This window comes from Rhinoderma darwinii (genome assembly GCF_050947455.1).
Source record: "Rhinoderma darwinii isolate aRhiDar2 chromosome 3 unlocalized genomic scaffold, aRhiDar2.hap1 SUPER_3_unloc_8, whole genome shotgun sequence".
NCBI lineage: Eukaryota > Metazoa > Chordata > Amphibia > Anura > Rhinodermatidae > Rhinoderma > Rhinoderma darwinii.
The window spans coordinates 511,654-525,762 of NW_027461751.1; positions in this window are offsets into that span (position 1 = coordinate 511,654).

Genomic DNA, 14,109 nt, shown 5'->3' on the forward strand with positions numbered 1-14,109 from the left:
GGTAATTATCTGTATATTACTGTATATTATATGTGAGGGGTTATCAGATATTATCAGTGATACATGTGATATTATTATGAGGTAATTATCTGTATATTACTGTATATTATATGTGAGAGGTTATCAGATATTATCAGTGATACATGTGATATTATTATTATGAGGTGATTATCTGTATATTACTGTATATTATATGTGAGGGGTTATCAGATATTATCAGTGATACATGTGATATTATTATTATGAGGTAATTATCTGTATGTTACTGTATATTATATGTGAGGGGTAATCAGATATTATCCAGTGATACATGTGATATTATTATGAGGTAATTATCTGTATATTACTTTATATTATATGTGAGAGGTTATCAGATATTATCAGTGATACATGTGATATTATTATTATATTATTATCTGTATATTACTGTATATTATATGTGAGGGGTTATCAGATATTATCAGTGATACATGTGATATTATTATTATGAGGTAATTATCTGTATATTACTGTATATTATATGTGAGAGGTTATCAGATATTATCAGTGATACATGTGATATTATTATGAGGTAATTATCTGTATATTACTGTATATTATATGTGAGAGGTTATCAGATATTATCCAGTGATACATGTGATATTATTATTATGAGGTTATTATCTGTATATTACTGTATATTATATGTGAGTGGTTATCAGATATTATTCAGAGATACATGTGATATTATTATTATGAGGTAATTATCTGTATATTACTGTATATTATATGTGAGGGGTTATCAGATATTATCCAGTGATACATGTGATATTATTATTATGAGGTGATTATCTGTATATTACTGTATATTATATGTGAGAGGTTATCAGATATTATCAGTGATACATGTGATATTATTATGAGGTAATTATCTGTATATTACTGTATATTATATGTGAGAGGTTATCAGATATTATCCAGTGATACATGTGATATTATTATTATGAGGTTATTATCTGTATATTACTGTATATTATATGTGAGTGGTTATCAGATATTATCCAGAGATACATGTGATATTATTATTATGAGGTAATTATCTGTATATTACTGTATATTATATGTGAGGGGTTATCAGATATTATCCAGTGATACATGTGATATTATTATTATGAGGTGATTATCTGTATATTACTGTATATTATATGTGAGAGGTTATCAGATATTATCAGTGATACATGTTATATTATTATTATGAGGTAATTATCTGTATATTACTGTATATTATATGTGAGGGGTTATCAGATATTATCCAGTGATACATGTGATATTATTATGAGGTAATTATCTGTATGTTACTGTATATTATATGTGAGGGGTTATCAGATATTATCCAGTGATACATGTGATATTATTATGAGGTAATTATCTGTATATTACTGTATATTATATGTGAGAGGTTATCAGATATTATCAGTGATACATGTGATATTATTATGAGGTAATTATCTATATATTACTGTATATTATATGTGAGGGGTTATCAGATATTATCAGTGATACATGTGATATTATTATGAGGTAATTATCTGTATATTACTGTATATTATATGTGAGGGGTAATCAGATATTATCCAGTGATACATGTGATATTATTATTATTATGAGGTTATTATCTGTATATTACTGTATATTATATGTGAGGGGTTATCAGATATTATCAGTGATACATGTGATAATATTATTATTATGAGGTAATTATCTGTATATTACTGTATATTATATGTGAGGGGTTATCAGATATTATCCAGTGTTACATGTGATATTATTATGAGGTGATTATCTGTATATTACTGTATATTATATGTGAGAGGTTATCAGATATTATCCAGTGATACATGTGATATTATTATGAGGTAATTTTCTGTATATTACTGTATATTATATGTGAGGGGTTATCAGATATTATCAGTGATACATGTAATATTATTATGAGGTAATTATCTATATATTACTGTATATTATATGTGAGGGGTTATCAGATATTATCAGTGATACATGTGATATTATTATGAGGTAATTATCTGTATATTACTGTATATTATATGTGAGAGGTTATCAGATATTATCAGTGATACATGTGATATTATTATTATGAGGTGATTATCTGTATATTACTGTATATTATATGTGAGGGGTTATCAGATATTATCAGTGATACATGTGATATTATTATTATGAGGTAATTATCTGTATGTTACTGTATATTATATGTGAGGGGTAATCAGATATTATCCAGTGATACATGTGATATTATTATGAGGTAATTATCTGTATATTACTTTATATTATATGTGAGAGGTTATCAGATATTATCAGTGATACATGTGATATTATTATTATATTATTATCTGTATATTACTGTATATTATATGTGAGGGGTTATCAGATATTATCAGTGATACATGTGATATTATTATTATGAGGTAATTATCTGTATATTACTGTATATTATATGTGAGAGGTTATCAGATATTATCAGTGATACATGTGATATTATTATGAGGTAATTATCTGTATATTACTGTATATTATATGTGAGAGGTTATCAGATATTATCCAGTGATACATGTGATATTATTATTATGAGGTTATTATCTGTATATTACTGTATATTATATGTGAGTGGTTATCAGATATTATCCAGAGATACATGTGATATTATTATTATGAGGTAATTATCTGTATATTACTGTATATTATATGTGAGGGGTTATCAGATATTATCCAGTGATACATGTGATATTATTATTATGAGGTGATTATCTGTATATTACTGTATATTATATGTGAGAGGTTATCAGATATTATCAGTGATACATGTGATATTATTATGAGGTAATTATCTGTATATTACTGTATATTATATGTGAGAGGTTATCAGATATTATCCAGTGATACATGTGATATTATTATTATGAGGTTATTATCTGTATATTACTGTATATTATATGTGAGTGGTTATCAGATATTATCCAGAGATACATGTGATATTATTATTATGAGGTAATTATCTGTATATTACTGTATATTATATGTGAGGGGTTATCAGATATTATCCAGTGATACATGTGATATTATTATTATGAGGTGATTATCTGTATATTACTGTATATTATATGTGAGAGGTTATCAGATATTATCAGTGATACATGTTATATTATTATTATGAGGTAATTATCTGTATATTACTGTATATTATATGTGAGGGGTTATCAGATATTATCCAGTGATACATGTGATATTATTATGAGGTAATTATCTGTATGTTACTGTATATTATATGTGAGGGGTTATCAGATATTATCCAGTGATACATGTGATATTATTATGAGGTAATTATCTGTATATTACTGTATATTATATGTGAGAGGTTATCAGATATTATCAGTGATACATGTGATATTATTATGAGGTAATTATCTATATATTACTGTATATTATATGTGAGGGGTTATCAGATATTATCAGTGATACATGTGATATTATTATGAGGTAATTATCTGTATATTACTGTATATTATATGTGAGGGGTAATCAGATATTATCCAGTGATACATGTGATATTATTATTATTATGAGGTTATTATCTGTATATTACTGTATATTATATGTGAGGGGTTATCAGATATTATCAGTGATACATGTGATAATATTATTATTATGAGGTAATTATCTGTATATTACTGTATATTATATGTGAGGGGTTATCAGATATTATCCAGTGTTACATGTGATATTATTATGAGGTGATTATCTGTATATTACTGTATATTATATGTGAGAGGTTATCAGATATTATCCAGTGATACATGTGATATTATTATGAGGTAATTTTCTGTATATTACTGTATATTATATGTGAGGGGTTATCAGATATTATCAGTGATACATGTAATATTATTATGAGGTAATTATCTATATATTACTGTATATTATATGTGAGAGGTTATCAGATATTATCAGTGATACATGTGATATTATTATGAGGTAATTATCTATATATTACTGTATATTATATGTGAGAGGTTATCAGATATTATCAGTGATACATGTGATATTATTATGAGGTAATTATCTATATATTACTGTATATTATATGTGAGGGGTTTTCAGATATTATCAGTGATACATGTGATATTATTATGAGGTAATTATCTGTATATTACTGTATATTATATGTGAGGGGTAATCAGATATTATCCAGTGATACATGTGATATTATTATTATTATTATGAGGTAATTATCTGTATATTACTGTATATTATATGTGAGGGGTTATCAGATATTATCAGTGATACATGTGATATTATTATTATGAGGTAATTATCTGTATATTACTGTATATTATATGTGAGAGGTTATCAGATATTATCAGTGATACATGTGATATTATTATTATGAGGTAATTATCTGTATATTACTGTATATTATATGTGAGAGGTTATCAGATATTATCCAGTGATACATGCGATGTTATTATTATGAGGTAATTATCTGTATATTACTGTATATTATATGTGAGGGGTTATCAGATATTATCAGTGATACATGTGATATTATTATTATGAGGTAATTATCTGTATATTACTGTATATTATATGTGAGGGGTTATCAGATATTATCAGTGATACATGTGATAATATTATTATTATGAGGTAATTATCTGTATATTACTGTATATTATATGTGAGGGGTTATCAGATATTATCCAGTGTTACATGTGATATTATTATGAGGTGATTATCTGTATATTACTGTATATTATATGTGAGAGGTTATCAGATATTATCCAGTGATACATGTGATATTATTATGAGGTAATTTTCTGTATATTACTGTATATTATATGTGAGGGGTTATCAGATATTATCAGTGATACATGTGATATTATTATTATGAGGTAATTATCTGTATATTACTGTATATTATATGTGAGGGGTTATCAGATATTATCCAGTGATACATTTGATATTATTATGAGGTAATTATCTGTATATTACTGTATATTATATGTGAGGGGTTATCAGATATTATCCAGTGATACATGTGATATTATTATGAGGTGATTATCTGTATATTACTGTATATTATATGTGAGAGGTTATCAGATATTATCCAGTGATACATGTGATATTATTATGAGGTAATTATCTGTATATTACTGTATATTATATGTGAGGGGTTATCAGATATTATCAGTGATACATGTGATATTATTATTATGAGGTAATTAATTATCTGTATATTACTGTATATTATATGTGAGGGGTTATCAGATATTATCCAGTGTTACATGTGATATTATTATGAGGTAATTATCTGTATGTTACTGTATATTATATGTGAGGGGTTATCAGATATTATCCAGTGATACATGTGATATTATTATGAGGTAATTATCTGTATATTACTGTATATTATATGTGAGAGTTTGTCAGATATTATCAGTGATACATGTGATATTATTATGAGGTAATTATCTATATATTACTGTATATTATATGTGAGGGGTTATCAGATATTATCAGTGATACATGTGATATTATTATGAGGTAATTATCTGTATATTACTGTATATTATATGTGAGGGGTAATCAGATATTATCCAGTGATACATGTGATATTATTATTATTATGAGGTAATTATCTGTATATTACTGTATATTATATGTGAGGGGTTATCAGATATTATCAGTGATACATGTGATATTATTATTATGAGGTAATTATCTGTATATTACTGTATATTATATGTGAGAGGTTATCAGATATTATCAGTGATACATGTGATATTATTATTATGAGGTAATTATCTGTATATTACTGTATATTATATGTGAGAGGTTATCAGATATTATCCAGTGATACATGCGATGTTATTATTATGAGGTAATTATCTGTATATTACTGTATATTATATGTGAGGGGTTATCAGATATTATCAGTGATACATGTGATATTATTATTATGAGGTAATTATCTGTATATTACTGTATATTATATGTGAGGGGTTATCAGATATTATCCAGTGATACATGTGATATTATTATTATGAGGTTATTATCTGTATATTACTGTATATTATATGTGAGTGGTTATCAGATATTATCCAGAGATACATGTGATATTATTATTTTGAGGTAATTATCTGTATATTACTGTATATTATATGTGAGGGGTTATCAGATATTATCCAGTGATACATGTGATATTATTATTATGAGGTGATTATCTGTATATTACTGTATATTATATGTGAGAGGTTATCAGATATTATCAGTGATACATGTTATATTATTATTATGAGGTAATTATCTGTATATTACTGTATATTATATGTGAGGGGTTATCAGATATTATCCAGTGATACATGTGATATTATTATGAGGTAATTATCTGTATGTTACTGTATATTATATGTGAGAGGTTATCAGATATTATCAGTGATACATGTGATATTATTATGAGGTAATTATCTATATATTACTGTATATTATATGTGAGGGGTTATCAGATATTATCAGTGATACATGTGATATTATTATGAGGTAATTATCTGTATATTACTGTATATTATATGTGAGGGGTAATCAGATATTATCCAGTGATACATGTGATATTATTATTATTATGAGGTAATTATCTGTATATTATATGTGAGGGGTTATCAGATATTATCAGTGATACATGTGATATTATTATTATTATGAGGTAATTATCTGTATATTACTGTATATTATATGTGAGAGGTTATCAGATATTATCAGTGATACATGTGATATTATTATTATGAGGTAATTATCTGTATATTACTGTATATTATATGTGAGAGGTTATCAGATATTGTCCAGTGATACATGCGATGTTATTATTATGAGGTAATTATCTGTATATTACTGTATATTATATGTGAGGGGTTATCAGATATTATCAGTGATACATGTGATATTATTATTATGAGGTAATTATCTGTATATTACTGTATATTATATGTGAGGGGTTATCAGATATTATCCAGTGATACATGTGATATTATTATTATTATTATGAGGTTATTATCTGTATATTACTGTATATTATATGTGAGGGGTTATCAGATATTATCAGTGATACATGTGATATTATTATTATGAGGTGATTATCTGTATATTACTGTATATTATATGTGAGAGGTTATCAGATATTATCAGTGATACATGTGATATTATTATGAGGTAATTATCTGTATATTACTGTATATTATATGTGAGGGGTTATCAGATATTATCCAGTGATACATGTGATATTATTATGAGGTAATTATCTGTATATTACTGTATATTATATGTGAGGGGTTATCAGATATTATCAGTGAAACATGTGATATTATTATTATGAGGTAATTATCTGTATATTACTGTATATTATATGTGAGAGGTTATCAGATATTATCAGTGATACATGTGATATTATTATGAGGAAATTATCTGTATGTTACTGTATATTATATGTGAGGGGTTATCAGATATTATCCAGTGATACATGTGATATTATTATGAGGTAATTATCTGTATATTACTGTATATTATATGTGAGAGGTTATCAGATATTATCAGTGATACATGTGATATTATTATGAGGTAATTATCTATATATTACTGTATATTATATGTGAGGGGTTATCAGATATTATCAGTGATACATGTGATATTATTATTATGAGGTAATTATCTGTATATTACTGTATATTATATGTGAGGGGTTATCAGATATTATCAGTGATACATGTGATATTATTATGTGGTAATTATCTCTATATTACTGTATATTATATGTGAGGGGTTATCAGATATTATCAGTGATACATGTGATATTATTATGAGGTAATTATCTGTATATTACTGTATATTATATGTGAGGGGTAATCAGATATTATCCAGTGATACATGTGATATTATTATTATTATGAGGTAATTATCTGTATATTATATGTGAGGGGTTATCAGATATTATCAGTGATACATGTGATATTATTATTATGAGGTAATTATCTGTATATTACTGTATATTATATGTGAGAGGTTATCAGATATTATCAGTGATACATGTGATATTATTATTATGAGGTAATTATCTGTATATTACTGTATATTATATGTGAGAGGTTATCAGATATTATCCAGTGATACATGCAATGTTATTATTATGAGGTAATTATCTGTATATTACTGTATATTATATGTGAGGGGTTATCAGATATTATCAGTGATACATGTGATATTATTATTATGAGGTAATTATCTGTATATTACTGTATATTATATGTGAGGGGTTATCAGATATTATCCAGTGATACATGTGATATTATTATTATTATGAGGTTATTATCTGTATATTACTGTATATTATATGTGAGGGGTTATCAGATATTATCAGTGATACATGTGATAATATTATTATTATGAGGTAATTATCTGTATATTACTGTATATTATATGTGAGGGGTTATCAGATATTATCCAGTGTTACATGTGATATTATTATGAGGTGATTATCTGTATATTACTGTATATTATATGTGAGAGGTTATCAGATATTATCCAGTGATACATGTGATATTATTATGAGGTAATTTTCTGTATATTACTGTATATTATATGTGAGGGGTTATCAGATATTATCAGTGATACATGTAATATTATTATGAGGTAATTATCTATATATTACTGTATATTATATGTGAGAGGTTATCAGATATTATCAGTGATACATGTGATATTATTATGAGGTAATTATCTATATATTACTGTATATTATATGTGAGAGGTTATCAGATATTATCAGTGATACATGTGATATTATTATGAGGTAATTATCTATATATTACTGTATATTATATGTGAGGGGTTATCAGATATTATCAGTGATACATGTGATATTATTATGAGGTAATTATCTGTATATTACTGTATATTATATGTGAGGGGTAATCAGATATTATCCAGTGATACATGTGATATTATTATTATTATTATGAGGTAATTATCTGTATATTACTGTATATTATATGTGAGGGGTTATCAGATATTATCAGTGATACATGTGATATTATTATTATGAGGTAATTATCTGTATATTACTGTATATTATATGTGAGAGGTTATCAGATATTATCCAGTGATACATGCGATGTTATTATTATGAGGTAATTATCTGTATATTACTGTATATTATATGTGAGGGGTTATCAGATATTATCAGTGATACATGTGATATTATTATTATGAGGTAATTATCTGTATATTACTGTATATTATATGTGAGGGGTTATCAGATATTATCAGTGATACATGTGATAATATTATTATTATGAGGTAATTATCTGTATATTACTGTATATTATATGTGAGGGGTTATCAGATATTATCCAGTGTTACATGTGATATTATTATGAGGTGATTATCTGTATATTACTGTATATTATATGTGAGAGGTTATCAGATATTATCCAGTGATACATGTGATATTATTATGAGGTAATTTTCTGTATATTACTGTATATTATATGTGAGGGGTTATCAGATATTATCAGTGATACATGTGATATTATTATTATGAGGTAATTATCTGTATATTACTGTATATTATATGTGAGGGGTTATCAGATATTATCCAGTGATACATTTGATATTATTATGAGGTAATTATCTGTATATTACTGTATATTATATGTGAGGGGTTATCAGATATTATCCAGTGATACATGTGATATTATTATGAGGTGATTATCTGTATATTACTGTATATTATATGTGAGAGGTTATCAGATATTATCCAGTGATACATGTGATATTATTATGAGGTAATTATCTGTATATTACTGTATATTATATGTGAGGGGTTATCAGATATTATCAGTGATACATGTGATATTATTATTATGAGGTAATTAATTATCTGTATATTACTGTATATTATATGTGAGGGGTTATCAGATATTATCCAGTGTTACATGTGATATTATTATGAGGTAATTATCTGTATGTTACTGTATATTATATGTGAGGGGTTATCAGATATTATCCAGTGATACATGTGATATTATTATGAGGTAATTATCTGTATATTACTGTATATTATATGTGAGAGGTTATCAGATATTATCAGTGATACATGTGATATTATTATGAGGTAATTATCTATATATTACTGTATATTATATGTGAGGGGTTATCAGATATTATCAGTGATACATGTGATATTATTATGAGGTAATTATCTGTATATTACTGTATATTATATGTGAGGGGTAATCAGATATTATCCAGTGATACATGTGATATTATTATTATTATGAGGTAATTATCTGTATATTATATGTGAGGGGTTATCAGATATTATCAGTGATACATGTGATATTATTATTATTATGAGGTAATTATCTGTATATTACTGTATATTATATGTGAGAGGTTATCAGATATTATCAGTGATACATGTGATATTATTATTATGAGGTAATTATCTGTATATTACTGTATATTATATGTGAGAGGTTATCAGATATTATCCAGTGATACATGCGATGTTATTATTATGAGGTAATTATCTGTATATTACTGTATATTATATGTGAGGGGTTATCAGATATTATCAGTGATACATGTGATATTATTATTATGAGGTAATTATCTGTATATTACTGTATATTATATGTGAGGGGTTATCAGATATTATCCAGTGATACATGTGATATTATTATTATTATTATGAGGTTATTATCTGTATATTACTGTATATTATATGTGAGGGGTTATCAGATATTATCAGTGATACATGTGATATTATTATTATGAGGTGATTATCTGTATATTACTGTATATTATATGTGAGAGGTTATCAGATATTATCAGTGATACATGTGATATTATTATGAGGTAATTATCTGTATATTACTGTATATTATATGTGAGGGGTTATCAGATATTATCCAGTGATACATGTGATATTATTATGAGGTAATTATCTGTATATTACTGTATATTATATGTGAGGGGTTATCAGATATTATCAGTGAAACATGTGATATTATTATTATGAGGTAATTATCTGTATATTACTGTATATTATATGTGAGAGGTTATCAGATATTATCAGTGATACATGTGATATTATTATGAGGAAATTATCTGTATGTTACTGTATATTATATGTGAGGGGTTATCAGATATTATCCAGTGATACATGTGATATTATTATGAGGTAATTATCTGTATATTACTGTATATTATATGTGAGAGGTTATCAGATATTATCAGTGATACATGTGATATTATTATGAGGTAATTATCTATATATTACTGTATATTATATGTGAGGGGTTATCAGATATTATCAGTGATACATGTGATATTATTATTATGAGGTAATTATCTGTATATTACTGTATATTATATGTGAGGGGTTATCAGATATTATCAGTGATACATGTGATATTATTATGTGGTAATTATCTCTATATTACTGTATATTATATGTGAGGGGTTATCAGATATTATCAGTGATACATGTGATATTATTATGAGGTAATTATCTGTATATTACTGTATATTATATGTGAGGGGTAATCAGATATTATCCAGTGATACATGTGATATTATTATTATTATGAGGTAATTATCTGTATATTATATGTGAGGGGTTATCAGATATTATCAGTGATACATGTGATATTATTATTATGAGGTAATTATCTGTATATTACTGTATATTATATGTGAGAGGTTATCAGATATTATCAGTGATACATGTGATATTATTATTATGAGGTAATTATCTGTATATTACTGTATATTATATGTGAGAGGTTATCAGATATTATCCAGTGATACATGCAATGTTATTATTATGAGGTAATTATCTGTATATTACTGTATATTATATGTGAGGGGTTATCAGATATTATCAGTGATACATGTGATATTATTATTATGAGGTAATTATCTGTATATTACTGTATATTATATGTGAGGGGTTATCAGATATTATCCAGTGATACATGTGATATTATTATTATTATGAGGTTATTATCTGTATATTACTGTATATTATATGTGAGGGGTTATCAGATATTATCAGTGATACATGTGATAATATTATTATTATGAGGTAATTATCTGTATATTACTGTATATTATATGTGAGGGGTTATCAGATATTATCCAGTGTTACATGTGATATTATTATGAGGTGATTATCTGTATATTACTGTATATTATATGTGAGAGGTTATCAGATATTATCCAGTGATACATGTGATATTATTATGAGGTAATTTTCTGTATATTACTGTATATTATATGTGAGGGGTTATCAGATATTATCAGTGATACATGTAATATTATTATGAGGTAATTATCTATATATTACTGTATATTATATGTGAGAGGTTATCAGATATTATCAGTGATACATGTGATATTATTATGAGGTAATTATCTATATATTACTGTATATTATATGTGAGAGGTTATCAGATATTATCAGTGATACATGTGATATTATTATGAGGTAATTATCTATATATTACTGTATATTATATGTGAGGGGTTATCAGATATTATCAGTGATACATGTGATATTATTATGAGGTAATTATCTGTATATTACTGTATATTATATGTGAGGGGTAATCAGATATTATCCAGTGATACATGTGATATTATTATTATTATTATGAGGTAATTATCTGTATATTACTGTATATTATATGTGAGGGGTTATCAGATATTATCAGTGATACATGTGATATTATTATTATGAGGTAATTATCTGTATATTACTGTATATTATATGTGAGAGGTTATCAGATATTATCCAGTGATACATGCGATGTTATTATTATGAGGTAATTATCTGTATATTACTGTATATTATATGTGAGGGGTTATCAGATATTATCAGTGATACATGTGATATTATTATTATGAGGTAATTATCTGTATATTACTGTATATTATATGTGAGGGGTTATCAGATATTATCAGTGATACATGTGATAATATTATTATTATGAGGTAATTATCTGTATATTACTGTATATTATATGTGAGGGGTTATCAGATATTATCCAGTGTTACATGTGATATTATTATGAGGTGATTATCTGTATATTACTGTATATTATATGTGAGAGGTTATCAGATATTATCCAGTGATACATGTGATATTATTATGAGGTAATTTTCTGTATATTACTGTATATTATATGTGAGGGGTTATCAGATATTATCAGTGATACATGTGATATTATTATTATGAGGTAATTATCTGTATATTACTGTATATTATATGTGAGGGGTTATCAGATATTATCCAGTGATACATTTGATATTATTATGAGGTAATTATCTGTATATTACTGTATATTATATGTGAGGGGTTATCAGATATTATCCAGTGATACATGTGATATTATTATGAGGTGATTATCTGTATATTACTGTATATTATATGTGAGAGGTTATCAGATATTATCCAGTGATACATGTGATATTATTATGAGGTAATTATCTGTATATTACTGTATATTATATGTGAGGGGTTATCAGATATTATCAGTGATACATGTGATATTATTATTATGAGGTAATTAATTATCTGTATATTACTGTATATTATATGTGAGGGGTTATCAGATATTATCCAGTGTTACATGTGATATTATTATGAGGTAATTATCTGTATGTTACTGTATATTATATGTGAGGGGTTATCAGATATTATCCAGTGATACATGTGATATTATTATGAGGTAATTATCTGTATATTACTGTATATTATATGTGAGAGGTTATCAGATATTATCAGTGATACATGTGATATTATTATGAGGTAATTATCTATATATTACTGTATATTATATGTGAGGGGTTATCAGATATTATCAGTGATACATGTGATATTATTATGAGGTAATTATCTGTATATTACTGTATATTATATGTGAGGGGTAATCAGATATTATCCAGTGATACATGTGATATTATTATTATTATGAGGTAATTATCTGTATATTACTGTATATT